Source organism: Centruroides vittatus, unplaced genomic scaffold (genome assembly GCF_030686945.1).
Source record: "Centruroides vittatus isolate TY-2023 unplaced genomic scaffold, ASM3068694v2 contig_926, whole genome shotgun sequence".
Taxonomy (NCBI): Eukaryota; Metazoa; Arthropoda; class Arachnida; order Scorpiones; family Buthidae; genus Centruroides; species Centruroides vittatus.
In genome coordinates this window covers 778784-789097 of record NW_027122612.1, presented here as the reverse complement: position 1 = coordinate 789097, position 10314 = coordinate 778784, and the positions used below count along the sequence as shown (strand labels likewise).

Here is a 10314-nt window from a genome sequence, read left to right as displayed (position 1 = left end):
TTTATTTCCTACCGTGCCAACGTGTGGCTTGGTTCAATTGAAATTGATAATATTGGAGGTAGTACTGATTTCTTTGATAATATAGTTTGCATGCGGGTGATATGTTGAGTTTTGCAAAAGATGTAAGGCCGAGGCGCAGTCAGTAAAAATAGAGAGTCGAGTGTTGCTGAATTTGCTGTTGCTCCATTTTAGGGCCCTAAGAATGACTAATAGCTCAGCTTAAAAGGCGGAGCAACTAGGGTGTAGCCTATAACTGTTCTTGTGAATTTCAACGTTTTTTTGATAGGCCACGAAGCTGCTTCCCACGCTGGTATCTTGTTTGGAGCCGTCAGTAAAAATACTTTTCTGTATAGTCGTTGCAGTTAATTTTAATTGTTGGTAGATGGTAGGGGCTGATGGTATCCCTGTAATCTACAGGTTTCTCTATATCTCTTGCTTGGAAAAAATCGTTGACTATGTTAATGCTATCCCCTTTGAGAATATTCCAGATCTTTGCATAGTTTTCTATGAGAAATTTGATAGGAGCTTTTTAGTGATGACTTGCAGGCTAGTAGTGGGGCACGTCCTGTAGCCTTTGGCAATGTATAGAAGTGCCCTCCTTTGCGATGATATTAGCTTTCTTGAGATGTGTGATTTGTTAATGGCTGTTGCCCCATCCACACATACAGGAAAATCCCCAACTTTCTCCACAATGTTTATATTTTTGAGTTCAAAAATATAAAAACCTTGGGGGTCATTATTTTGGACCGATCGCTATACAGTCGAGAAAGTAAAAATAATTAAAATTTTCGAGTTTTAAAAGTATTTATTTTATATAAAACTTATTTTATTAGTTATAAATTACTTGTCATATTCCCAAAAAACCGTCTTTAACGCAATATATTAACTCAAATAAGCAAACATTGATTAGTTGAATGGTTTTCCTAGAACAGAAAATCAAATCTTATTCATGTATAATAACAAATAAGATTTGTTGCTGTACTTCCATTGATGATAACGTGATATCTATCCGTGCCCAATACATTATTACCGGTGATTACGTGTATATGAAAGTAATTTACTACATCTTCCTATTCTTATTTTGGAATCATTCCAGGATAGGTCATCTATTACAAGTAGTTGATGTTATTGCCAACACAACTTCAGTTAAGTAATTTACTTTAATTTAATTAATTTGTATAAAGCTTTTTTTGAATTTTGTAAATTATAAATGAAATTAATTGTATTTGCTATTTAATTACGAATTTAATTTTTTAAAAATTATACAATTATTCAATTTATATAATAAATTATTATTATGTTTTAATCACGTCATAAGTTTATATATTTTTAATATTAGTATAAGTATAACATTTAATTTTAAATTGATAATTTCTAAAATTATTTATTATCTCTTACTTGTTATTAGAATTCATAATGCTCTTTTTCATTTACCGCCAGATGAAAAAACAGCGCTGTTGTACTTTCCATGTAAAATTTTTCTGTCAAATGTTTGTTCTAAAAGATTCTCTTCGTCTTTAAATATTTTATTCTCTTTCTTATTAAATATATTATTTTAAATATCACGTTATATGTATCTTATGTATGTTTTTCTTGCGTTAATTATTTAATTAGTAAATAACTTTTATATAAAAATTATTCTCGATATTAATTGCAGAATAAGTGTAATATATATATTAGCAATTCAGTGAAATAAGTTGCTACGTCACAATTAAATCGCTCGTATTTTGTCAGTCTTGTAACATTATCCCCTTATTAAATTCCTAAACAAATTCGAAATAAGAATATTCTAATTTTTTAAAATTATTTTTAAAAATAAACAGAAAACATGAACCTTGTGATTTCTATAACATAACAATAAATTGTATAATATGCATTTGTATACTACAGAACAATAATGAAGTAATAATGCTTTTTACAGTGAAGAGGTTTTAAATTTTTATTTAGATTTTACGATTATTCACATAAAATTTTATTTTATTACAAAATATTTAATTTAGAATACAGAAAATACAGATTGAATTTTGTTTTTGTCAAATGTTTATTGCATTATTTTAAAAATATACATTATTTATTTTACTGGAAAATATATGTAGGCCTATTCAATTCGTACGAATGCATATTATATTTTATTAAATTTGGTTATTTGGCTGTTTAAACAAAAGAAAAGAATAACTTACAGAAATTTAGAAATAATGTGATTAATTCAGAAAATTTCAGTAATATTTACAGTGCTATTTAAATTTTAAAATATTGAAGTAGCTCTTCAGTACAGCTTGCATTATTTTATTTATTGATGTATATTTAATTAAATATTAAAGTTTATTTTAAAATAACAAGTTTTTATATAATATCTAAAAAAGAAATTCACAAAATATGTTATTAGCAATCCTTTTCATTATTTTATCTTAGATGAAATGTAATTTTTTCCTTTTTTACTTAGTTTAGTTTATTCTTTGCATATTTTATAAACGTTATAATAATTTAATTCACAATCTCACAAGATATTAATATTAGAATAATATTTATTTTAATATAAATAAAGAAATATATTAACAACACTTAATTAATTAAAAAAAATACGTAGGTTGCTTTTTGAAATGTATTATATATATATTAACTTTGAATTTAAATGAGTCATTTATTGAAAAAAATGTATAAATTTGAATTTCTAAAGTTAGTTTTAGTTAAGTTTGATATACTTTTCCAAGTCTCAAAGTTTAGAAAAGTATATCAAACGTAACTGAATAACATAATATTGTTTGCTAGAATGAATACTAATTTATAATGGAGCTATTTTAAGAGAATAGAAAACGATGACGTGGAATTAATGAATTTGGCTTTGGAAGACTTTCGTTGTACTCGAGACAATTAACACAATTTAAAATACATAATGAATGAACTGGAGAAAACAGGAAGTCTTACTGTTCTGTCTGATATATCGTGGACTAAAAATGTTGCCACAAATAGAGTAAAACACAGCTAAATTAATAGAATAATTGTCCTATTTCCAAGTTTTGATATCAATATAAAGACAGCTGCTTAAATAATAGAAATGCGGTATTTACAGTTAAGAAGAAATACAAAATCCTATGCTGCTCTATTTACAGAATTCGTTTTAAGCAATAGACCTATCGTTTTGGGAATGAGATCGTTTCCATTGAATGGATCTACGAACATACAGAATTGTTACATTTGGGAATTGGAAAAGTCATGAGCTCTCCATATTCTATCTACTACAGTAGTGCATGGTATACGGTTGCTATTGATCCATTCTTATTTGAAGAGATTCACTCTACATAGTATGTTATGCTCTTTTACAAGAAAGAGAGATTCCGAAACATGTCTGCTAATACTTTACTTCCACTCTCTTATTAAAAGATATACCGAAACATATCCATTAATACTATTATCCGACTTACTGTTTGTCTAAAATATTTTTTACTTTTACTGTTTATACAAAAATATAAATATTATATATGGCATTTTATGAAAGAAATATTGCAATAGCCATAGTTATATAAATAATTTATATTTTTACTCGTTATAGAAAATTTCTAACGCATGAAAAATATGTTTTTATAAAAGTTGTATTTAAAGTTTAAAACACAGATTCTGTTATTGTAATATATTTGTAAATATATGTACTGTACAGTACACTATATCCAAAAGTTTATGAATTTACTTATTGGGCTCCACTTTGAAAAAATTGAAGACCTATGAATTCCCACTTTCGTCTGTTTGTCTGTCTGTCCTTCCTAAATGTCGAGAACTGAGTTAGATAGATGGAAATCGAGACCAGAAATCATAGGGGTAGAATGCCCCGATTTAAATATATATAAATTTTCCTATATATTTTTTTATCCTATATATATTTTTGTTCGAAAATTTCCCCTGAAAGGTGTTAAATAGGTGTCTAGCACGACTCTATTGCCTGCAGGAAAGTATGATGTACAGGGGAAAGACACTACATTATTAATTTAAAGTGGAGAGCATATATTTTAAATGAAATAAATTAAAAATTGTAGCCAGGCATTGTGACGATGTCACAATAAATAATTGCTCGTGTTATATTTATATTCTTTCAATATATAATCAAAAGTAAGTGAATTCATGTAAAGCTTTTAAAATTACATATATCACTATTAGATAATTCTGAATAAATAAATTTACATACTTCATTAGATGATTTTTATAAATTTAAATTTAAAGAAAATATATTAACAAATATGCATTTTTCTTTAATCAATTTCATTATTTACATCAAAATAAATAAAATTCTGATGTTAATATCTTGTAAGATTGTGAATCAAACTTTTATAATGTTTATAAAATATGTAAAGAATAAAATAAATATAAAGCAATGGAAAAATTGTTAACAACATATTTTGTAAATTAATGCATAGAAAATTTCTATTTTAGATACATAAAAAAGAAATTCTTGTTCTAAAATATGCATTTTTATAAAAAAAATAAACTTTAATAGTTAATTAGAAAAATATTAACAAATAAAATAACATAAGCGTTACTAAAAAAAAATACTTCGATGTTTCGAATTTTAATGGTAAATATCATCAATGGTAAAATTTTCTAAAGTAATCATATTCTTTCTAAATTTCTGTATTTATTTTTCTGGTTAATGTTACCCGTGGTGCCAAGATGGTGGCTAGTCTCCGATTCCAGCAAGAAAACAGTGGGACGCACGTTCTAACCTAACCTATTCTAATAATTTGGTTGCTAATAATTATGATAATTTATTAGAATAGGTTAGGTTAGGTTAGGTTAGAACGTGCGTCCCACTATTTCCTTGCTGGAATCAGAGACGAGCCGCCATCTTGGCACCAAGGGTTACATTAACCATTTTTCTTCTGAAGTACACGAGCGCTGTTTTTCATCTAGCGTTAAATGAAAAAAAGAGCATTATGAATTCCACTAATAGATAGTAAATAATGTAAAGAATCATCAATTTAAAGTTAAATGCTATGCTAATATAAATATTGAAAATATTAAAAAAAACGTGTTTTATTTATCACCAATTCATGCTATTCAGGCATACATAAACATATATGTAGACCTATTGCTTCAAACATAACAAACGACACTCTTCCATATCTAACTCTCCATTGAAATTTTTGGCAAAACTAATTATTCCGGTTTTTAAAATACCATATTTAACAACAATTTGCTTATTTATTATACGTCAGTTAAGTTTTATAATGGATAAATATCATCATTAGTATTAATTTATTAGTAATAGTTAAATGTTTCCTATAAATTTAACTACTTAATTTGTTTGAAATGAATGCAAATGAGGTTATTTCACATTCAATTTTGAACCAATTTACTTTGCTTTCAACGTAATACAGAATTTATTTATTAGAGATATGCTATTTATAGTTGATATCTGAATTCATCAGTTAGTCTCAAAAACTGATGAAGAGTAATTTAAATTCTGGTACTGTTCCTACTCTTAAAAACTCTATATAAAAAACGAAAAAAACCTGAAAAAATTTCACGATTTCTCGAATATAAGTAACATAGATGTATTCACATTTATTATATAATAAAAAATTAAAATATAAAAAACAAGAAAAAATATGCATAATTATTAATTAATTACGAAAAATTTTATAAAATAAAATAAATTTCTTATTCTACGCTAAGGAAAATATGTAAAAATCTTATACTAGAATTTTTAATTTGGATATTATTTTTGTGTTAATACATTAGGTATATGAAACTCTCTTAAAAAATTAACACTAGGACGACCGGCTGTTTTATAACTCCCGCTTTTACGATTGGTATTTATTTATTTTTTTAATGTAATTATAAAATCTGCTGAGTCTTTAGATACTTCAATGTGAAATCATATAGATAAAATTGTATTTCTTAAAATGCAATTTAATTTACGAAACTGAATCTCAGGCCTCGCTTTACGACCGCTCGCTTAACGACAATTTTCCTAGTATCAATTAAGATGATCATTTTACGTTGTATTTTATTAATGAAATACTGAAACGTTGCTCTATATAACCGACGTCTTCTGGCTTTTTATGAGTAATTTTTAATAAAATATTTATTAATAAACTTAGCTTGGTTTCAAATCGTTCATATAAATTGAAAAATTCTATTTTTCATTAACGTGAATACATCGTGAAATACAAAATAGACAATTCCATATTTCACAAATATTTACATATTGTAAGTTAATTAAATAATTTTTAAATATAGTTTAAAATATTAAATACTTTGTTAACTGAGTATGATAAACCATTACTTTGTGTAGTAAGGATAATGTTTTAACTGATGATTTAAACATTCAATAATTTATTTTGTATTTGTTTTAAGAAAACCTCGAAAGAGAAATGTTATTAGCACATTTTAAGAAAACATTTGAAATCAATTAAGTGTATTAGAGTAAGGAAACGATTGAGACTATCCTCTACCTTATCGACAACCAGGTGCTTACTGTCGACAGTAAACACGTCATGTAAACAGTTATTTCCGAGATAGCCGGAAACAAATATTGAAACAAATAGAAACTAATTGTCCTTTAGGTCAAAAGGTTCCTTTGTTGATTCTATGTCAGTGAAATATTTCACCAGAAAGATAAATAATGGTATCGGATGGTTTACCATTATGCTTTAGCCCATTTTCTTTTTTTGCTGTGTAAGATGTTGGGTTCGCATTTCCTGTCATTTTGAACTGCAGGATCAGATTTTCACTTGTATCAGATTTGTTTTGTCAGCAGATTCCTAAATCACAATCTTTCACTCGCTATCAATTTTTTAATGGTTATATTTATTCTATTAATACGCTTCGTGTCAAAGATTAATTTCTAGTATAAATTACACGTATTAACTGATAAAAGTTATCATATTTGTATTTATTAGCGAGTAAATTATTCGTTCTTTCGTAATTTTTATCGTTAATTTTTTCGTTATAGAAGAGGAATAATTTGACTTTTCACAACTTTGTTAACACTTGGGTCAAAGTTTTTGTCTTAATAAAAGTTCTTCATTTGGTAAATAGAAAAGTGAATCAGCGTAACGACGAGAGAGCAAAAGACTCTTAGAGCAGCATTACTCGTCACCACACTTTAACTGATGGACTGGTAAGTCCATTGACACAACGAAACCGAGCAAGTTGTTGATGGAATTATGCCTCCGTATATAACACCAAGTCAAGCATCGATCAGTTTTCTGATCTATAATAGAAGGCTTTTAGGGAAAGGGTATCCCTTCGTGGTAACTAGAGTCGATAAAGGTGGTTTCCCTTCTCTCGAGAGAGCCAGAGTTTGTTCTCCTTAATGGAAGGGGATAAACAATAAAGGATTACTATATAGGCCTAATAACGAATGTTATATTATCCGTTCCTAATTATGGTTTATGTTTATCTATTGTTAGATCTATTAGGTTAATGGCAAAGCATTAGTTTGCATTAGAGCCAAATGGACCTGGTGTGGATATCTTAACACAAATTTCATATCGCACTAATTTTGTTCATATTGTCTATATCAGATGCTAATGATACATTTAGTTTTCTTATTTTCTGCTTTCTAATTTTTATATTTTTAATATTTTTTGTGCTGTAATTATAACATTTTACTTAGTATTTATAATTAGTTTTAGTTTAAAAAACTACTTCTTTCAAGAAAGAAAATAATGCACCTATCTTTTTTAATCTTATTATCTTAAAGGAAGATATCATTTTCTTTGTTTTTCTAATTTATTAGTATAATATTTAATGATACATTATTATATACAGATACAATAAATTAAATTATAAAATAAATAGGAATTTTGTGTAAACTACGAGTGGCTACTGAGATCTTCTCTTATCTTTCTTATCCCTTTCCTCATCCTCTCATTCATTCTCTTCCTTTCTTCACTCTAGATCTTAGACCCTTTGTGTAAGCTCTACTTAATAATGACCATAATAAACTATTAATGAAATTATTTTATATTTTTCTCATATAATTCAAAATAATTACTAAATAAAATCAAACTTCATTAATAAATTTAGTGTGCAACTTTATTTATGAAATTTAAATAAGTAAATAAAATTTTCTACTTATAATTAAATGTTGTTTGAATTAATTTTTAGTACATAAAATAATTTCTATTAAATTTAAATATTATTTCTATTTAATTTTATAAAAAATAATATCATAAATTAAAAAGAAAAACTGCTTTAAACTATGCATAAGATGATTGAATTCATTTATATCTTAACAAGATAAGAAAACTTAGTATCAATTATTATATTTATGTTAGACATAACTTAATATAAATATTTATAATTTATAATGGCAATTTATAATAATAATCATAATAATAATAATAATGTCATTTAAGCCATAAACATAATTGTTTGTCATAATTTATGTCATTTAATTGTGTAACGATAGTTTACGTTAATGCTTTTCGAGGCTTTTTAATTGTTAATTCCTTGTGATCCTAACAAGAAACCTGACATTATCCAGAAATATTGTTCAGGTGATCGCGAACTATTAGTTGATAGTCGTTATTAAGATGTTAAATATTAAACAAAGCATAAATAAATCAGCACTTTACCTATTATAAAGATGTTTTAAAGTTTTAAATATTTTGGAAATTTTTTCCGTTTAAGTTATTACTTTTAATATTAATATTTGAATAAAAATTTATTACTCTAAGCTTTTTTGATATAGAAAATTTAATTAAATTCTGATATTTTTTTTAAATAAATTTTTAACAAATTTACATTCTAAAATTTATTTTATAATTATAAAATATACGATAAATACTGTAATTTTCTAACATTTATTTGTTAATTTTTAATTAAATTATAGAAGACTTTTCTCAATATTAGGCTTACACTAGGTTTATTATTATTATTTTTTTATTTTTATTTATATATATCGAGTAGCAACTATTATTCAATCAGTTATTGTATTATGATAGTCATTACTTGCAGTATTTCTTCGGAATATCGTTTTTGTGATAAATATATGACATTTATCAGATTGATCTTTGCAGTATCATCTATTAGGAATGCCAACATTTATTAAGATTTCCATTTCTCTTACATTATGATTGTCTGTCTGTTGCCGGGACTTAGATTAACAATATTATTACTAGTATTTACTATACTTTAGTATGATCAAATGCTATCTCTAGCATTGACATTTATTAAAGGAAAAACTGTCTCCAGACTACTGTCTTCTTGTACACGTTTTAACAGCAATAATAATGTCATTATGACATTTAAATTTTAGCTTCAATTTTTTTTATTTATTTAAATACAGTGAATCTAACGAAAAAGTTAATTTAAACCTAATAGTGGAATAGTTGTTATGGACTATTTTTAGAGAGATTAGGTAAGATATGATCCTTTAAGAATGATAATATCGTAACCGGATATTTGAGAAGCACTTAGATCTATGTTCGTATCCTTAGAACGTTGCTGACTTGACAATAAAACTAAACTGTATTATATAAAATGGAGATCATTCATCGCTGATCACATCACTAATCATTTGTAGTGAGAGCAGCATCGTCACGTCAGTTTATGGAAGATGCACACTCCAGACTTGAGATTATTAGTTAAAATTACCCGTAGAAGAAGTGTTGTGAAAAGGTAAAGATTGGAAATCAATTATATTACTAAAGTCAAGGATATTTTGTTTCGGATAATCGATGAAGTCATCATTTCTCTTCTTCTAGAAACTAACAAAAGACACATTTGGGACTGTGTCAATACAAAGTAAAGTTCTGGACGGATCCGGTGTAAAAGCAATTTCCTAATTTCTCCACATGGAAAAGTTGCTGGAATTAAAATAATTACGTTTTAAAATATATTATAACAATAACACAATTAGTATTTTCATCTGGAAAATTTTTAAAAAATTGTTATTTTTTACATCACAAAATGGTAATTTAATTAATGAGATTTTAATATTTTTAATTACAAAAAAACACTTTTAATTATAATAAATGATAAGAAAAATATTAAAAAATTAATTTTTAAAATTAAAATTGTTTTATTTAACGAAATTTTTGCAAAATTTACGATCAAATTTCGATATAATTAGTTTAAAAGAATTCGTCTTTTATTTTTAATTGTAAAGCCAGAATATATATACACATAAAAAGATGGAAAGTATTAAAAATTTTTCGAAACATAATAATAATTTGCAAAGGAGGAAAGAAGAGTTCTATTTTAAAGAATTTCAACCTGATAAACACGCTTATAAAAGAAATTCTTGGGGAAAATGTTTCTGAAATCTTAGACAAGACTTGGCTTTCTTTTGCAAGACGTTGCGAAAGATAT

At 25.9% G+C, this 10314-nt stretch overlaps 1 long non-coding RNA gene across 1 annotated transcript in view; it reads right to left on the bottom strand.

Moving 5' to 3' along the window:
* Positions 1 to 9715: 9715 nt before the first annotated feature.
* The window catches only part of LOC136984689 (uncharacterized), a 39966-nt gene continuing 39367 nt past the window's right edge, over positions 9716 to 10314 (bottom strand). Inside the window, exon 3 of the long non-coding RNA XR_010882222.1 lies at positions 9716 to 9809. This is a non-coding gene — a long non-coding RNA (uncharacterized lncRNA). The remainder of the gene's footprint in view (positions 9810 to 10314) is intronic.